Source organism: Anguilla anguilla, chromosome 4 (genome assembly GCF_013347855.1).
Source record: "Anguilla anguilla isolate fAngAng1 chromosome 4, fAngAng1.pri, whole genome shotgun sequence".
Lineage (NCBI taxonomy): Eukaryota > Metazoa > Chordata > Actinopteri > Anguilliformes > Anguillidae > Anguilla > Anguilla anguilla.
In genome coordinates, this window is record NC_049204.1 from 36,376,963 (window position 1) to 36,393,124 (window position 16,162).

The following is a 16,162-nucleotide window of genomic DNA, read 5'->3' on the forward strand; positions in this document are numbered from 1 at the left end:
CCGACAATAGAACCCGCAAAAAAAAAAAAAAAAAAAAAAACCCATTAAGGCTTCCTGGTTTTTATTTATTTTTTAGCCTTCGTTGCTTACGCACGTTTCGTTTCGTGTTTCCCTCCGTGTTCAGATCGATCGTGCGCTCCTCGCCGCTTTACGAGGCAGCCGGGGCGCGCCGCGGCAGATGGCTGACGTGCTGCCGACGGGGGGGGGGGGAGAAACTGCTGCGCAGACAGCCCTTCGTAAATGATTAAGCGCGGGACTGCGGAGGGTCGAGAGACGCAGCCTGCCGTCTACAACCGGCAGCGGAGAGCTGGGGAGAAGGAGCAAAGCATGGGAAAGTCAGAAGGGGAAAAGAGAAGGATGGAGAGAGAGCTAGCATTCTTGTGTGTGTGTGTGTGTGTGTGTGTGTGTGCGAGTTTGAGCCTCAGCTGAGAACATTTGAGCATTCCTAAGCCATTTAACATATCATGTCATATATATATATATATATATATATATATATATAACTGCGTGCTTTTTTATGAGTTTAGTAGAGCTGAGTCAGTCCTGCAGTGTTTTACCGCCCCCACCCCCTCCCCCACCTGTTCTTTACTCACTGCTCCCTGCAAAGTTACCAACTTACCAGCTATCAGTGTGGAATGAGCGATGAACAGGGATACTGTTTTTTCTCGATACATGTATTATTCTGGAGAGAGGTCAGGTGAGGACAGTATTGCAAAAAAATTCTAAAGACATACATAAATAATTTCTTTGCTTAAAACCTAATGTACAGAACAAGGTGAAGTGAAAAGAAAAATCCTATGAGTGGCACAGTGACTCTCCATAATTGTGGGCTTTGCTTAAAGAATTTGCTTTTTGAATTCGAAGCTGTGTTGATAAACAACTGTTTTCTCAATATAGCCAGCCATCTTTGATGTGTTGGTCAGTTTCTACGATAATAAGATTTAGAGAAGCCAACAACTGGGGGGGTAATGGGAGAATGCCCCCCCACCCCCCTCCCCACTAGCCTCCCCATGTCCCATAGCATCCAATCAAGAATTAATGTCCAAATGATAGAAACTTCAATCTGTCTCTACAAACTAATTACATCTGGGGGTAATTGCTTTATTTGTCTTGCTGCTTTGGCTGGTATGAGTAATGGGTATAGCCACCCTTTATTGGATAAAAAAGAGTGTCTCATCAAAGGCTGGGCCCTTCCTTATTTCTTGAGAGCTCATGATAAAAGCCATCTGCTTAAAGACTCTGCTGACATTTGCGCTTGTTTGTGTTCCTGTACAAGCTTGATATCAAAAGGATATGGTCTTTTTCAGGAATTACTTTGAAATTAAGAGTTTGTAAATTGTGCTAACCAGCCATCACTGAGGGAAATTGTGCATATTTGGGCAATTGAATGTAATTTTGTGTATAATTAGGATGCGTACCATACACATTTTGGATTTCATGTGATGTAACATTATTGCAACATAATTAGAAAAGTTTCCCTTCTTTACTATCAGTCTTACTTAAAATTTCACCGGACAGGGTTTTCCATATACATTTGGTCATGAATGATCATCTATTGGGTTTTGAGCATATAAAGATATGTCAAGCAGTATACATCTTCTGTAACTGGACACATATGGAATATTGACACTCTGACAATGACATTCATCTCTAACCACTTGTTAAACATGTGCTTGAGATAGTAGACTCCATTAAGAATTTGCAAATCCTTCATAATATGTTAACATAATATAATTATGTTATTTATTGTTGCTTCGCGTTACAACCAGTGCATCTGTAACATTATGTGCTAAACTAAGATTTGCATTAAAGACTGCATACTTTATATAACCCTTATGTTTGAAGAGACTTCACTTTAGACCCATGGTCTGAAATAACAAATAAAGCATGGACAATTTGCTAGTTGGTTGTAAACTCAAAAGTCCCATAGCCTACTGTTAAACAAGCTTCATTGAGTTGACAAATGGCAAGAGCTTTTTTAAGCTTGTAAGCTTTAAGGAGTAACCCCCTAAACAATATTATATGCGGAATGTTTTGAGACAAACTATTATGCATGATCTATAATAAAGAATGTTTTCAATAGCATTTAGTATTTACAATATTAACTAACAATGATATTTCAGAGGAATGTTACTATTGTAATTCAAATGCTCAATGCCACCATTTCAGATAGCTGAAGACAAAACCCAGGCTGTAAAATTCAAAAGAGGATCAAAAGAGAGGACCGGGCTGAGCATTTTTTTTTTCATTAAGTAATTATTTTGTATTATTTACTCAATTTTTGAGAGGGCCAAAAAACATTAATTAATTAATTAATAAAGGAATTAAAATTATTTAAGGCGCAAAAGTGCTGCAAATGTAAATTATCTGCCTTATCAAAGCAGCAGGTAGAAAGGAGATTTGTAATTAACAAAATTATTTGCCAGTGCCAGCCTTTTCAGATGCCATTTTTTTTCCAGTCTTGTTTAATTGTATTCAGTAATGTGGTTATTCTGATTTAATTAATAGACACACACATTTGCACACACACACACACAATTGTTTCTATTGCCATACTTGTGAGGACTTCCCATTGACTTACATTCATTCCGTAACTTCTAACCCTAAACCTAACCCCAACCACTACCTGCCTTAACCCTAACCTTAACCTAATTGTAACCCTAACTCTAAGTCCTAAGCCTAAAACAGCCTCTTGAACTTGTGGGGACCAGTAAAAGGTCCCCACCTTGCGATTTTCCTCATCTTTCTATCACTGTGGGGACATTTGGTTCTCACAAAGATAGTAATACATGCCCACACACACACGCACACACACACATGTACACACTCCCACACACACAAACACAAAGACAATGACAGAGCTGTGATAAACAGGGACTTTGTCTGGCATATGCCTAACAAGTTTCATGTGTCACTAACATCTTGCTTAGGGTGGGTGTTTCCCTAACTATCTTTCCAGAAATGTTTCCATAAACTGCAAGATCGTTAAAGTACTTTGCAGCATAAGATGGAACATGGTCAGGCTAATGATAATAAGCTGTGGTTGCTGCCCAATTAAGAACTTTCTTCTGATTATGCTTTTGTAATTAAGACTGAAACTGCCTATTTTGAATTTGGGGGAAAATGCTAAATGGCTAGCAATGCATCAGTTGCAGATGCTAAAAAAGTCAGTGGTTTCATACTGTAGATGTTTCATTTTGAATAGTATCACTATTAAATGCAACACTATGTATCATTCTGATTATACTGTATGAGTCAGCCCCAGAGTTCAGTTAATTTCCCTACATATTTTCTTCCATTCAATAAATCGCTGCACTGTTAAAAAGCTGTCTGCCCCTCTGAACTAGATGCAATTATGTTCTGCCATTTTTAAACTCTTTTTGCAGCAATAATTGTTGAAAGCATTTTAAACTTCTTCTTTTATCCTGTGATTGTAACAGGGTGACACTTCAAGACAGTGATAACATAACCACAGCGTGGATCACATGGTAGTCATTATAGGACTGCGCACTGGATAATGTGTTGTTTTTATTTTTTTTGTTCTCCCTGGAAAACAACCTTACCAACCTAGAGTATGTGCCTTTGAAATTAATCCCACATGGCATATTCCAACATTTTGGTTACGATCAAAAAATAAAATAACATTGAACCAATTATCAAAGTATGAGTATTTTTCACTTATCTTTTATTATAATTTTTAAAAACACAACCGTAAAACTGTCTGAATTAACCAATGACTGGGTTTCGTTTTTGTAATGCAGTCTGCTCAGTGAAACTGTCACGCAGGCTACCTCCAGATGTGTAACGATGCAATGCGTTGCCGTTTCCTCAGAAAAGCCACAATATATGTTTTTGAAATTAACAACACATGGCACATGTGACGTGTGGGCCTCGTGCAATCTGTGACATGTATGGCATGTGATACGTGTGACACGCATGACATAGATGATGTTTTCTGCGGTACGTATCACATATGATGTGACTAGTGTAGCATGCATTAGGTTTGACGCGGGTGATGCGTGTGGCGTACAGAATCTGGCGGGTGGGATTTTGGTTTGAGGGAGGATTGAAAACGCAGCTGGGTTTCTGCTTAAACTCCTTCCACATTCGGTGCAGATTTTCAGATACATCATACAGGTAGTGCTTTCGACAGGAATTACATTTGTCACTGTCACATCAGTTACAGAAAAGAAAATATTTATCCAGACGCAGCCGTTCGTATTTTCCACCGAGACAAGATACCCGCTATACATTCGGCATATGGAAACATTTAAACATTTCATTTAAGATAAAAAGACATCAATGTGAAATCAATTTAAACTTCAAAAAAACTGTAATTATCTGCTAATGTGCTGGCCCTGTGTAAGGCGTCTCTCTTGCTAGTCTTCCAAAGCCTGTAAGTTATTTGTGTCACTACCACTAAGCTCAGCATAGCCTTTACACCAGTTTGCCTTCAACACGCAATAGATGATGGCATGTCAGTGAACTGTACACATTTGCTGTGAATTTGCATTTAGCTCAACTAATTTTGCAGGTTTGCTGTATATTGACATTTAGTGCAACCAATTTAACACATTCGCTGTGAATGGATTTTATTCTCACCATGCACAGTGCGTCCTGTAGGAACTTTATTTTGCTACTGGTGTTTACAAATGAGCATGCACGGCTCACCATCATTAAATCAGACAGGCAGCCCCAGCCATTGTTAGAATGCCTCTCGCATAGTCAAGCTGGGGTGGAGGAGAGACTGAAAAATCTCTGAGCGATCCACTGACTGTAGAGCTGTGGATTCAAGGCAAGTTTAACTTTCCTGAGTGCAGCACTGCGAGTCTTATTAAAATGTCAAATGCAGACTTTTTTTTTCTTACTCTAAGTTTTGAAATAAATCCTATAGGATGACACTAGGAAGGTAAATGAATAAGTCCCATATAACATCTCACCACAACAGCCTTTTTGCTGACCAAGCAGCAACCTGCTGTACCAGTGCAAGCCTGTGGGCACTCACCATCCAGCTGAGCGGGATTCCTTCTTATGGAAAATGCAACCAAAACCTTGCTTTGGCTGAACAGGCCTGAGGTCAACAGAGAGATAGTAGTAGAGAGATGTAGTTTGCAGAGTTATTGCAGTTTGTTCAACGGAATCAAACCCAGTTAACGCTGGCTGCAATTACATCATGGCTAACAAGATTTAACTGCAAGGCATTAAAAGCTGTACTAATGTGATAAATAACTCTAAATATTCAATCAAAGTTAGGTGATAAGGACGAATCTCTGCATGATTTCCCTTCACCAACGATGCTTGTTTTACAATATTAGATCAGGTGTAAGTCATTATTTTAATGAGTGAAAACATTTTGACCGCCCTCCTCCAATTTAAAATGGTGTGCTGTGGGCTTTGGGTAAAGCTAAGCATGATCAGTCATTGAGTCATTGAACCATCACTGCAGTCTGGCACTACGTTCCTGTGACAGAACTCTAATATGGTGACTGTGTTCAAGGTCACTGTGGCTTCTACACAGTAAAATATTCTGAATCTTCAAATTCATGATCCGAAGTTTCTCTGCCCGATTGGCGAATGCACAAATAATAGCATACAGTAATTGCAGTGTTGAAGAGTGACCTTTGTGGAATGGAGGGAAAAAGTGCACAGTTTAAATGGAAAATTATAGCAATTATTATACTATTTGCTTTAAACTCTCACATGTCTTTATCACCTATGGATTTTCCCCAGCTGTCAGGGGTGTGAGGAACACATTTCACAAATTCCAGCATGCAGTTTCTGCTTAATAATAATGGCTGGCTTATATCAAAGGTTTCTTTTTTCCTACTTTTCTTATGAAAGGTAGACAGTTTAAGTAAAAGGAAGACTTTGCATGGGGCTACCATAAGGCTGCAGTCATCTATCCTACACATGTTAATCGTTAATACTCTTGCTTTGCTACTCTGTGTCTTTACAGTTCTCTGTAAAAAGCGATATACAAATAAAATGGGTCCAATAAGGCTCAAATGAGCTTGGAGTAAAGTATGTTATAAATGTTCTAAGCATGGTATTGTGCACTTCTGCTTGTCCAAAGCTGTTCTATAATCTTGCAATAGGTTTCCTCCTCAATTCAGAATCTCTACTTGTCCCTCGAATAATTTTCAAGAAATCCTCCACATCAGTGGATGTGTGGTAAATGCACCTGGTGGAAAATGGTGGCAGAGCATAACCCAGATGGGTGGTAATTACGAGTGCCCCTCACACATAACTCCTCTGTCCCACCCCCACTTCAAAGCACTCCAGAGAAGGGGCAAAAATACCTATCATCATCACAAATTCTTTTTTCTTTTTAAAGCCATTTTTATTCTTTTGTAAAGATATTCAAACAAAGCTTGAAGTACATTCACTTGTAACTACCAAAGCAGGGTTAGAATCGACATTTAAGCCATCAACAAAGGAGCATGAACAACATGATATAACTGGTGTTTGGAAACGGAGGCTTCACACATTAAATTGCGTTCATTACATAACATTCATTTAGCAGGTGCTCTTATCCAAATGGACTTACAATGGAGGAGAACATTAGTGCATCCACCGGAGTTATATAAACAACAGTGTCAGGCTGTGTCAGCTAGTAACCCTCCCGAACCAGCACATGAAGGTGCGACATCAGTAAAGCACTAAGCATTGGCTAGCTAAATTCTGGCCAGCCTAGAACCAGAATACAAATCTGTTTCATATAGGTTGCTGCAACCTAATCTAGACTTGAAAATACATCCATTATGTATACCTGCGTATCCTGGGCAGGGTCGTGGGGAGTGCTGGAGCCTATTCCAGCATGCGGTGGGCGAAAGGCAGGAATACACCCTGGACTGGCCACCAATCTGTCACAGGGCACACACACCATTCGCTCACCATTCGGTACCCGGAGGAAACCCACGCGGACGCAGGAGAACATGCAAACTCCACACAGAAAGTTCCTGAAGCCAGGACCTTCTTACTGGGAAGCGAAAGTGCTACCCACTTACCGCTCCAAAAATGTAATATGATATTGAAAATAGCACATACCATCCTAGAACCGTAATTCCTTGTGAATATAATACACCATGATAACATAATACATAATACACTGTCCACATGTTGGCTCCTTCTCAGGTAATCCCCACCCAAATGTGGGTGCAGGTTTTTTTTTTTTTTAGCCCAGCACTAAGGCAGCTGATTCTGCTTATCGAGGTGATTGAAGACCATGATTAGTTAATTAGTTGAACCGCGTTTCATAGTACGGGGCCAAAACTAAAACCTGCAGCCACGCGGGCCCTTTTTGGATAAGACTGGACATTTCTGGTTTATAGTTCTACCCAGGCTTTCTCTGAACATGGCTCACAGACCTCACAGTAAGTGGACCTACAGTGAGCCGTCAATTGGCCATTTGTAACCTAGACAGCACACCGAGAAAAGCGACATAGGGTAAACGTAAAGTAGGCACCCTATTACTTTTCGTTTGTGGGAGGTAGTCGTGATGTAGTGTGGAGGTCGTTTGTCCATTGGGAAGATGTCGCGACTATCTCTCACAGACGGAGCGTGACAGAGCGCCTAAGTCAACCTTAAGTTGTACTTTAGCCCATTTTTGGTTTCAGAAAGCCATTTTCTTTTCTTTTCACTCTGAAATATCATCACAGAAGTAAAAGAAGGACACATGGATAGAGTCATGCATATGATATTCACTTTTATTTGTTATGCTGTTGTGTGTTCAGTGCCTAACTAAGGGAGACATGTTTATGTTATTATAAAGTTAAGAAATTAATGTGATACAAATCATATTAATGACAGTGTGGCTGTATTATGGTTTATGCAGACCCATTGCACATGGCACAGGCTAAACTCCCACAGAGCAAGATGTACTTGTTTTATCCGATGGACAGATTGCAATTTTAAAATGTTGCCTTAATTTGAGTATCATGCATCAAAATTGTAATCTGGCCTGAGATGAGTACTGCACTTTGACCCTTTAGAGTAGAATTACACTGTAACGGCAGCTGGCTAGTTAGCTAGCCACCTAGTTAGCTAGCCACCGTAGCTTGTGTATAGTTGCTACTTCCGTGTTTATGTGCGACAGCCTTTAAGGACATGCATTAAGCTTGAGCCAGTATGTCCACATGGGCCGCAGGCTACGTATAAGAAGGGTGGGCAGCCGGCGCTCGCAGCCTGTTACTCAAGTGTCGTGCTCTCTGAGCCTCTGTTGCTTTGCAAGTTAGTAAATGAGCACAGTGGCTGAAACGCAAGATCCGCCTTCCAGACCCTCACTGAAATTACTACAGTACTGTAGTTACTCTGATGCAGTCATGCACCCCACACTAACAAATGCTGTGGTCCTGAGGTCTAACTGACTGAGTGACTGCCTTACATTCACTTTGCGTTCTTAAAACCAGTCATAAACTAATAAAGATGGACCTGTTTGATCAGTGAAATAGCAATCATCTATTGGTCAATGCCACGCCATTTACAATATCTTTTCCTCCTCCGTTGAGTCAGATTTTCCCAGCAGCATTGCAGCATCCAGTTTTTATGAGAGAGTATTTTACAGCTCCAGAGAAAAGCTTAAATAACACCATATATATTTGTTTGTATGTGCTTTCATACCATAGTCTGTTCATTAAAAGCCAATCGATTAAAAATCCAGAGCGTACTACAAGGGCGTACTCTATGTTGTTGTTGTTTCATTCAGTCGCTCAAATGATCTATGTTGTTTTATTCAGTCACTAGTTATTTAGAGCGTACAAAACCATGCTGATTTAATTCAGAGCTCACAAACTACAGGAAAGTGTCCCTCTCATTCTCAGCACCAAAGTGCACCCCTGAGCTGTTCTCACAGTAGGATAGCCAAGACACCCGGGTATCTTCTAGGCAAGGGAATAATGCTGTTTGATTTTTTATTTTTGGTTGTGTTGCTTGAAGGCCCCAGGAGGGAAGGGGGGAGAGAGAGAGAAAGAGGTGGGTGCAACAGAGATGCTTGCACAAAATATTCACAAATTAGAAAAATATATTTACACAAATTATCCCTAATTATAAATAATTTCACTTGCTTATAAAAAGAAGACAAATGCGCATTTTTTTAGGAGAAGGACCAACTGTCCGAATTGCAGCACAGTTTGTTTCAGCCAGTCATAACCTGAGGGACAGTGAGTGTCCACCCACACCAAACATTTGAATATAGATATTTACTGATTTACTATTGTAGTTGCTGTTATTGTAGTCGTTATATATTGTTACATTTATTATTATTATTATTATTATTATTATTATTTATATGTATGCTTTGGCAATAATTACATTTGTATTTCATGCTGATAAATTTGAGAGAGAGAGATAGAGAGAGAGATGTTTGTTGTTGTTTGTTGGAGTTAGAGAGGTATGCTTTTGGCCACCATGCTGCAGTTCCCAATCATAAGTGGGACACTGGTTTTTGTTAATGCTCAATGCTGAAACTGGCCCAAAAAAGCTTTAAAAAATGTTTTATACCCTGATGTATAATGTGTAATATATTAAATGTAATTCAAACCATTCTTAAGAAAGTTCTGCGGAGCAACAAAAAAAAGAAGGAATTTACAATATTGTCCTTGCATTGTAACCGTTTTACAGACAATCTCTCTTTTCAATACATTGGAGAGTAGAGGATACCCCTTTTATGCACACACGCACACACACACAGTCTGTCTCCCATTAAAACCTTTATTTTAAACAGGCTGAACTTCTGACACCCAAACATTTGTGGAGGAGAGGAGACTTAAGGTTAGAACAGGAAAGGAAATGAAAAGAGGAAAAACATTTGCAGTAATGGCTCTGGACCAGCAGGGATGTTTCTGATCTTTTATACTGCCTCTTACACTCCCTAGGTTTTTTTTCTCTCTCATTGGTTTCTTGTCTAGACATAGCTATCTTTATAAAGGCAGGCGGGCTTGTAACTCAGAGCATCTGACAAATGGAATTGAGTGTTATTTTAATCAGAGTGACTGGGGTACAGCAGAGGCTAAACACAGGTTTAACTGTTGTAGTGCATCCTTTGAGTGTGTGACCGAGCAGCATGGCATAGCTCAGGTCTCAATGAGGCCCACAACTCTACGTTCCACAATCTTGTTGTGGACTCCTCAGAATGCAGGCTGCTAGTCTTGATTCAGTCAGAGATTGATCATCTGGAAAACTTTCTTAACTTTTGTGGCATAAGATTGCTGTAACCTGATTGGTGGTGGCAGATATCTGCTGCTTTAATTGATTGGCTGGGGTAGGCTATCATTTCAAACACAAAGACTTGTACTTGCTCTTCTCTGTCCAAATTCATCACCTCTCTTAGAACAATTTAACCCAAGCAAAGAAGCTAAGCCTGCCAAACTAGAGGCCAGTCTTAAAGATAGTAAGACCAGGCTGATCCAAAATACCACTTTGTTGAATTCAGATAAGACTGAGGTTTTAGTAGTAGGCCCCATGTTTGAGAGATAAATGCTGGTATTTCCCTTTAAATTTAGATGACTTCACTGTCACAGTCATTGCAGTTGATTAAATCTTTGGTATAACTATTGACCCAGATATCTCTATTAAGGACCACATGAGTTGGCTTTTTCACCTCAGGAATAAATCTAAATTGAGGGATAGTGTCCCTGCATGACGCTGAAAAATGTTTTATGCTTTAATACCTTCTCAGTTGGACTACTGCCATGCTTTACTGCCTAGTTGCACTAATTTGACTTTGAAAAGTGCAGAACTGATAAAGAATGCAGCTTTTAGGGTAGTTAAAAGATCTATGAAATGTGAAGTCTTCATTTTATCTCTTCATTGATGTAAATTTTAGTATTAACTACAAGTTTCAACTTCTGACTTTAAAGGCTTTAAAAATGGTCTTGCTATAGAATTTCTTAGTGGATCACTTATTGTTTACTCTCCACTATGATTGCTCAATTCACAAGGTGCTGGCTGTTTGAAAGTCCAAAATATAAGTAAAATTACAAAATTTACAAAAAGTCTCTTACAGAGTCCCTGTTTTGTGGAATAATCCCCCTTTGCATGTTTGGGCTTCAGACTGGCTCTCTATTTTTAAGTGTAGGCTCAAACTCACCTTTTAAGTCTGTCCCAGAGTCAGAGATCTGACAGTGTGGTGGCTCAGTACCATAGTGCTATCAGGTGAGCTGTCTCCCCATCACTGCATGCAAGCTCTGTTCTGTGCTGTCTTTGGGGGCTGTCATTCCAGGATCACCTCATCTTGTAGATAACTTTTTTTTATATTACACTCAGGCCTGTACATGAGCAACATTTACCATAATAATTATCTTATTCCTAACTCATCTTATAACCCATCACAGTTACCACTCTGTTAAGAATCTTGGAATGGTGCTATACAACAAACCTCTCTAAGAAATTTGTTGGGCATGTAGAATCTTCCTTCACAACATCCAGAGAATCTGTTGCTTCCTCACCATGTACTCAACCCAGCATTCCAGGAGCTGGTCATCTCCCAACTGGATTATTCCAACTCACTCCTTGCTGACCTCCTTGCATCTACTATCAGTGCTCTGCAGCTCAAGCAGAATCTCGCTGCTCGAGTGATCCACAACCTCCCAAAACTCAGCCGTGCCACTTCCGACTCACTCTCCCTCCACTGGCTACCTATATCGGCACCCATCGAATTCAAAACCTTGGTGCTATAGAGCAGCTAAAGGGGCAGCTTTGATATCAGATGCTCAGACCCTACACACCAACCAGAGCATTTCATTCTGCTACCTCTGGGCATCTGGCAGCCCCCCCTTCCCCCATGTACCTGCTCTTCTAGGTTATGTCTCCTGTTTGTTCTGGCCCCCTGGTGGTGGAATGAGCTTCCCACTTCAGTCGGACCAGCAGAAACCCTGCCTTCCAATGCAGACAATGACTCACCTCTTCAGACTACACCATAGCTTCCTTGACCCCCTTCAAATATCTATTGTTTTTCTTTTTCTTTCTTTGGATTTCCGTTTGGATAATGTCATGGGTACATGACAATTTTGTGTTCCTGAGGGTAGCAGGGATGTTCTCCACTACTGTACGTCACTCTGTATAACAGCGTCTGCCAAATGATTATGTAAAATTATATTTATTTCCTTCCCTGATTCCCCTGCCCCATCTCCCCAACCTGAGTGCACAGACCGTTCCAGCCCTGACCCTCTCCTGGTTCAACTCCACACAGTAAAATGTTTCCTTTTGGACCTCCATATGCGCTCTGTTAGAGTAGAATTAACACTGTAGATTTTACTTTTACATGTCATGACACAGCCTGATGTCTTTGATATATCACCTTGCTCTTCTTACCTGTATATTAATATGTGGACTTTCTATCTTTATAATCTGCCCAACCACTAAAATGATTTGATCTAATAGATTCCACATTACCTTCCTGTTACCTTGCTGTTAGACTATCATTTTAACTATCATACCAGGCCGGCCAGCAGATGATGTGCGTTTCATTTTATTTGACCTTTACTTAACCAGGTAGGCCAACTGACATTTCTCTTTTGCATAGATGACCTGGGGCGTGTGTTGCTTTCTCTCAACATAAGCCTGACTGCACAGCACAGAGAGGGCTGTACGGTAGATATACAGAATGGGGCTTGGGTCAACATTGCTTTCTTTAACAAAATTTACATTAAAATGCATTAGAAATGCCAAGATTGGTGTGAGAAATGGGTGAATTGCGTGAGACTGAAGCTCTGTGCATGAGAGACTTAAGTCCTGAGAGTCAGTTATCCTGTCAGTTTCTTGTGTGCACTGAACTTTATATAACTGAGTGCAGAAATATTAGGATAAGAACGACACATGGGAAATGTTTCATGTTAAGGATTGTCAAAAGGATTATGGGTAACACAGCAGTTATGAAAGGAGTGATTTTCAAATTTGTGTGACTGTGAGTGTATGTGTGGAGGGTGGGAGAGGGGAGGGGTACTGTTAGTTTTAAATCCACATTTTATTGGATTCTTCAGTTTAGCAGATTTACCTAAGTAAGGCTGAGAATGCTGGCTCAATCAAAACGTTCCTGCAGTGGCACTGTACATCCTTCACACCAAAAGTAAAACAGATATTCACTTGTAGATCATTCTGTAGTTTTGTGTGCCCCCTTTCCTTAAATGTGTACACAGCAATGTTTCACATCTTCTGTGAAGGAAAGCCAATAATATGACGCAGACTTAAGGTAGAATTCCCAGCCGGTAGCTGACCCTGGAGCACCTGGGCCGGGTTCCAGAAGTCTGTCCTCGATAAGATTAATGTGACTACCTCTGCTCAAAGCGGGCCGATGTAAATATGTGCTTTTACCGTGAGCCCCGTGGTCTGCTTGGCCCTTCCGATAATCGGATGAAGCGCTGGAAGGAAATCGATTTACGCAGGCTGTCGGTGAGGTTTTCCACTGATGCAGCGATCAGATGTCGTCAGGTGCGGGCGGCGATGCAGGTGGGAGGGCCGCGTGAGCCGCTGCGCATGGGGCCGTCCTGCTCAAGAGATTACATATTAAATTACAGCCAGAGCAGCAGCAGACACTCATATGAGAAAATCTTCAGGAGAAGATTGCACAGCCGACCAGAATCTCAGGTTTCAGTCTTCTGCTGTGCATCTTGAGAATTAACGACGAGTTAAAAACTCATATAAATAAAATGTAAAATGTGGACTCGCTCGGGGGAGACGAGATGGGAGGCTGCTGCGCACATCTGCGGCTGGATAATGGAGTTTCGACCGAAGGTGACATTTTCCCCTCACCCCTTCCCCCTGCGGCGTTCCCTGTCACGATGATAGGTGCGCAGTGACTTCCTGTGAGCCCTGATGACGTGAGGTGATGCGTGGCGTGTTGCCCGGGATACAGTCAGGCTCGGGAGTGGGGGCCAGGGATGAGGTTTCGGGTGTTCATGACAAAGTGGCGACTTTCCATTTACATTACATTACATTACAGGCATTTGGCAGACGCTCTTATCCAGAGCGACGTACAACAAAGTGTATAACCATAACCAGGAACAAGTAGCAGCAGCATTTGGAAGGTTAAATATACTGTACAGAAGAAGGACATGCATCGAGGAAGCTTCCATAAAGGAATGTCAAGATCTGGCAAATTAGAGAGTAATGAGTTACCAAGAAAGGATACGGAGCCTTACTAACAAGTATGGGAAAAATAACTTACAAAGAGTTACTCATGAAAGCGAATATAATAAGCCCTTGTATGAGAAGTTTGGGGGCCCTAGTGGCAATCTAACAATGATTTATTTTTTTATTTTCAGTAAAATTAGCCACAACACAACTGCCAGGGGCAATGCCAAGTATTTCTCCTGAATTTGAGTAATATTTACACACAAACAAACACCCACCTACACGCACGCGCTCACATGCACAAATGCACACATGTGCATGCACGGCTCGTGCACAAATGCGCACATGCACATGCACACACAATTTGTACCCATGAGTTCCTTCTAGAGCCTGTACTTTGCTTTAGAATCAGCATCTCAGTTGGGGGTGTTATTTGTACTTGATCAAGTGATCCGTAATAAATAAAGATTTTTTGCTTTTATCAGCAAGTGAGTGGAAAGCATGATGATCAAGCTCTTCACCTGATTTTTTCCATGTGTGAGGCATGGCCCCTGTACATCAGGTCCTAAACTGATGCACAGACACAAACATCTGGTTTATATAGAAAATTTTGAGGAAGACTCCCGCACTTCTACAGCATATACTGTCATATAAAGCATACATCTGTATTACATTGCAGAGTGCTGAATCGATTCAATGGCAGTATCTAGTTATGTGAGCTGACTGTGTGGAATTGAAAAGGTATTTTTTTCTCTGAGAGCTTACCCCCGTGTGCTATAGGTACTAGCAATGTGTGTGCTACAGCTTTCACAGAGCTCGTCAGCACCTTTCAGGGTGATTTGTCCTTTGTCAGTGTCCTAATTGATTGTTTCCTTCCTGAAGGCAGGGGAAGGTGTCCCAGGAGTGGACAGTGGGATGGTGGAGGTGACTTGCTTGAGTTAATGGAGCATTGGGAAACTGATCTTACATTTCTAAGTGTTCAAGACCAGCACTGGAGCTTCTACTGTTTCCACAGTGCTGCCATAACCTTCCTGATGTCAACACGCCAGTGTCACGTTTCCACATTTTCATGACATTTTGTGTGACTTAGCACATTATTGTGGTGCATCATTGCGGAAAGGGGGCTGGGGGACACAGGGCTGGTGGGGGGGGGGGGTCCCTCTTTACGTCCTGTCCATCAAAACAACCACGTCTGTCACTCTGTCATTCAGGCCCCCCTACTCACAGAAATCGAGTCAGGACCACGACAAGGAATCCCTGGAAAGCAACTGTCACCCCAACAACAAAACTGACACTCAAAATTCAGTGAATCAGTGAGTTTTTTTTTTTTTTTACCATTTGGCAAATGTAAAGCAGTTCATTCAGAAACTGTAAGCATACAATGCATGTGGCTTTAGACCCTGGAGATCCCACTCTTCAATGGTAAACTCCACCTCTGTCACAACTCAGTTATTTTTGTGAAATATTATTCATTCATCCTCCAGAGCTGCTTCTCCAGACAGCTCACTGTATGTACATACAGTATATGCTAGCTAAAATCTAAAACTCAGTTGCTATTGGAGAAACTGCGACAAACTCTTGGATTTTATTAATTTCAGTCCTTAACATTTATGGACAAATAAATATATACCAATCTTTGTTTCCCTTTAAAAACATAGAGAGCATTTGAAGATCACCAAATTGGCCAAACTAATTTTGAAGGAAAATAAATTATGCAAAAGTAACGCTTGAATTTAATTGTGAGTCAAGGTTAAAATCAAATGCGTACTAGGTCCAACACAGAGTTAAGAACCCAGTAAGGTTGATTGAATCCGGTGTATGAGAATCAATGTCTTAAGGATTCAAGACTCGTGTCTCATCTTGGATTTTAGGTGCAGCAACCTTACATGGAAATCATATTCTGTACAAGATTTGTGTCCTCATACTATGTGTTAGTACAACTTCATCCTAGAGCTGATAATGGGGTGTTGAGCTAAAACTTCATTTAAAAAATCTAATTTCTAAAAAAGCAAATGACTCCTTGATGTCATTCCTGTGTATAATATCAGCATAAAATCATCTTAGTTGTCACCCAGAATACTTAGCAGTTTCTCTA

The 16,162-nt window shown here is 40.8% G+C and overlaps 1 pseudogene; it reads left to right on the top strand.

Moving 5' to 3' along the window:
• The first annotated feature begins 240 nt into the window (after nt 1-240).
• LOC118225291 overlaps nt 241-16,162 on the top strand; it is a 50,594-nt pseudogene continuing 34,672 nt past the window's right edge.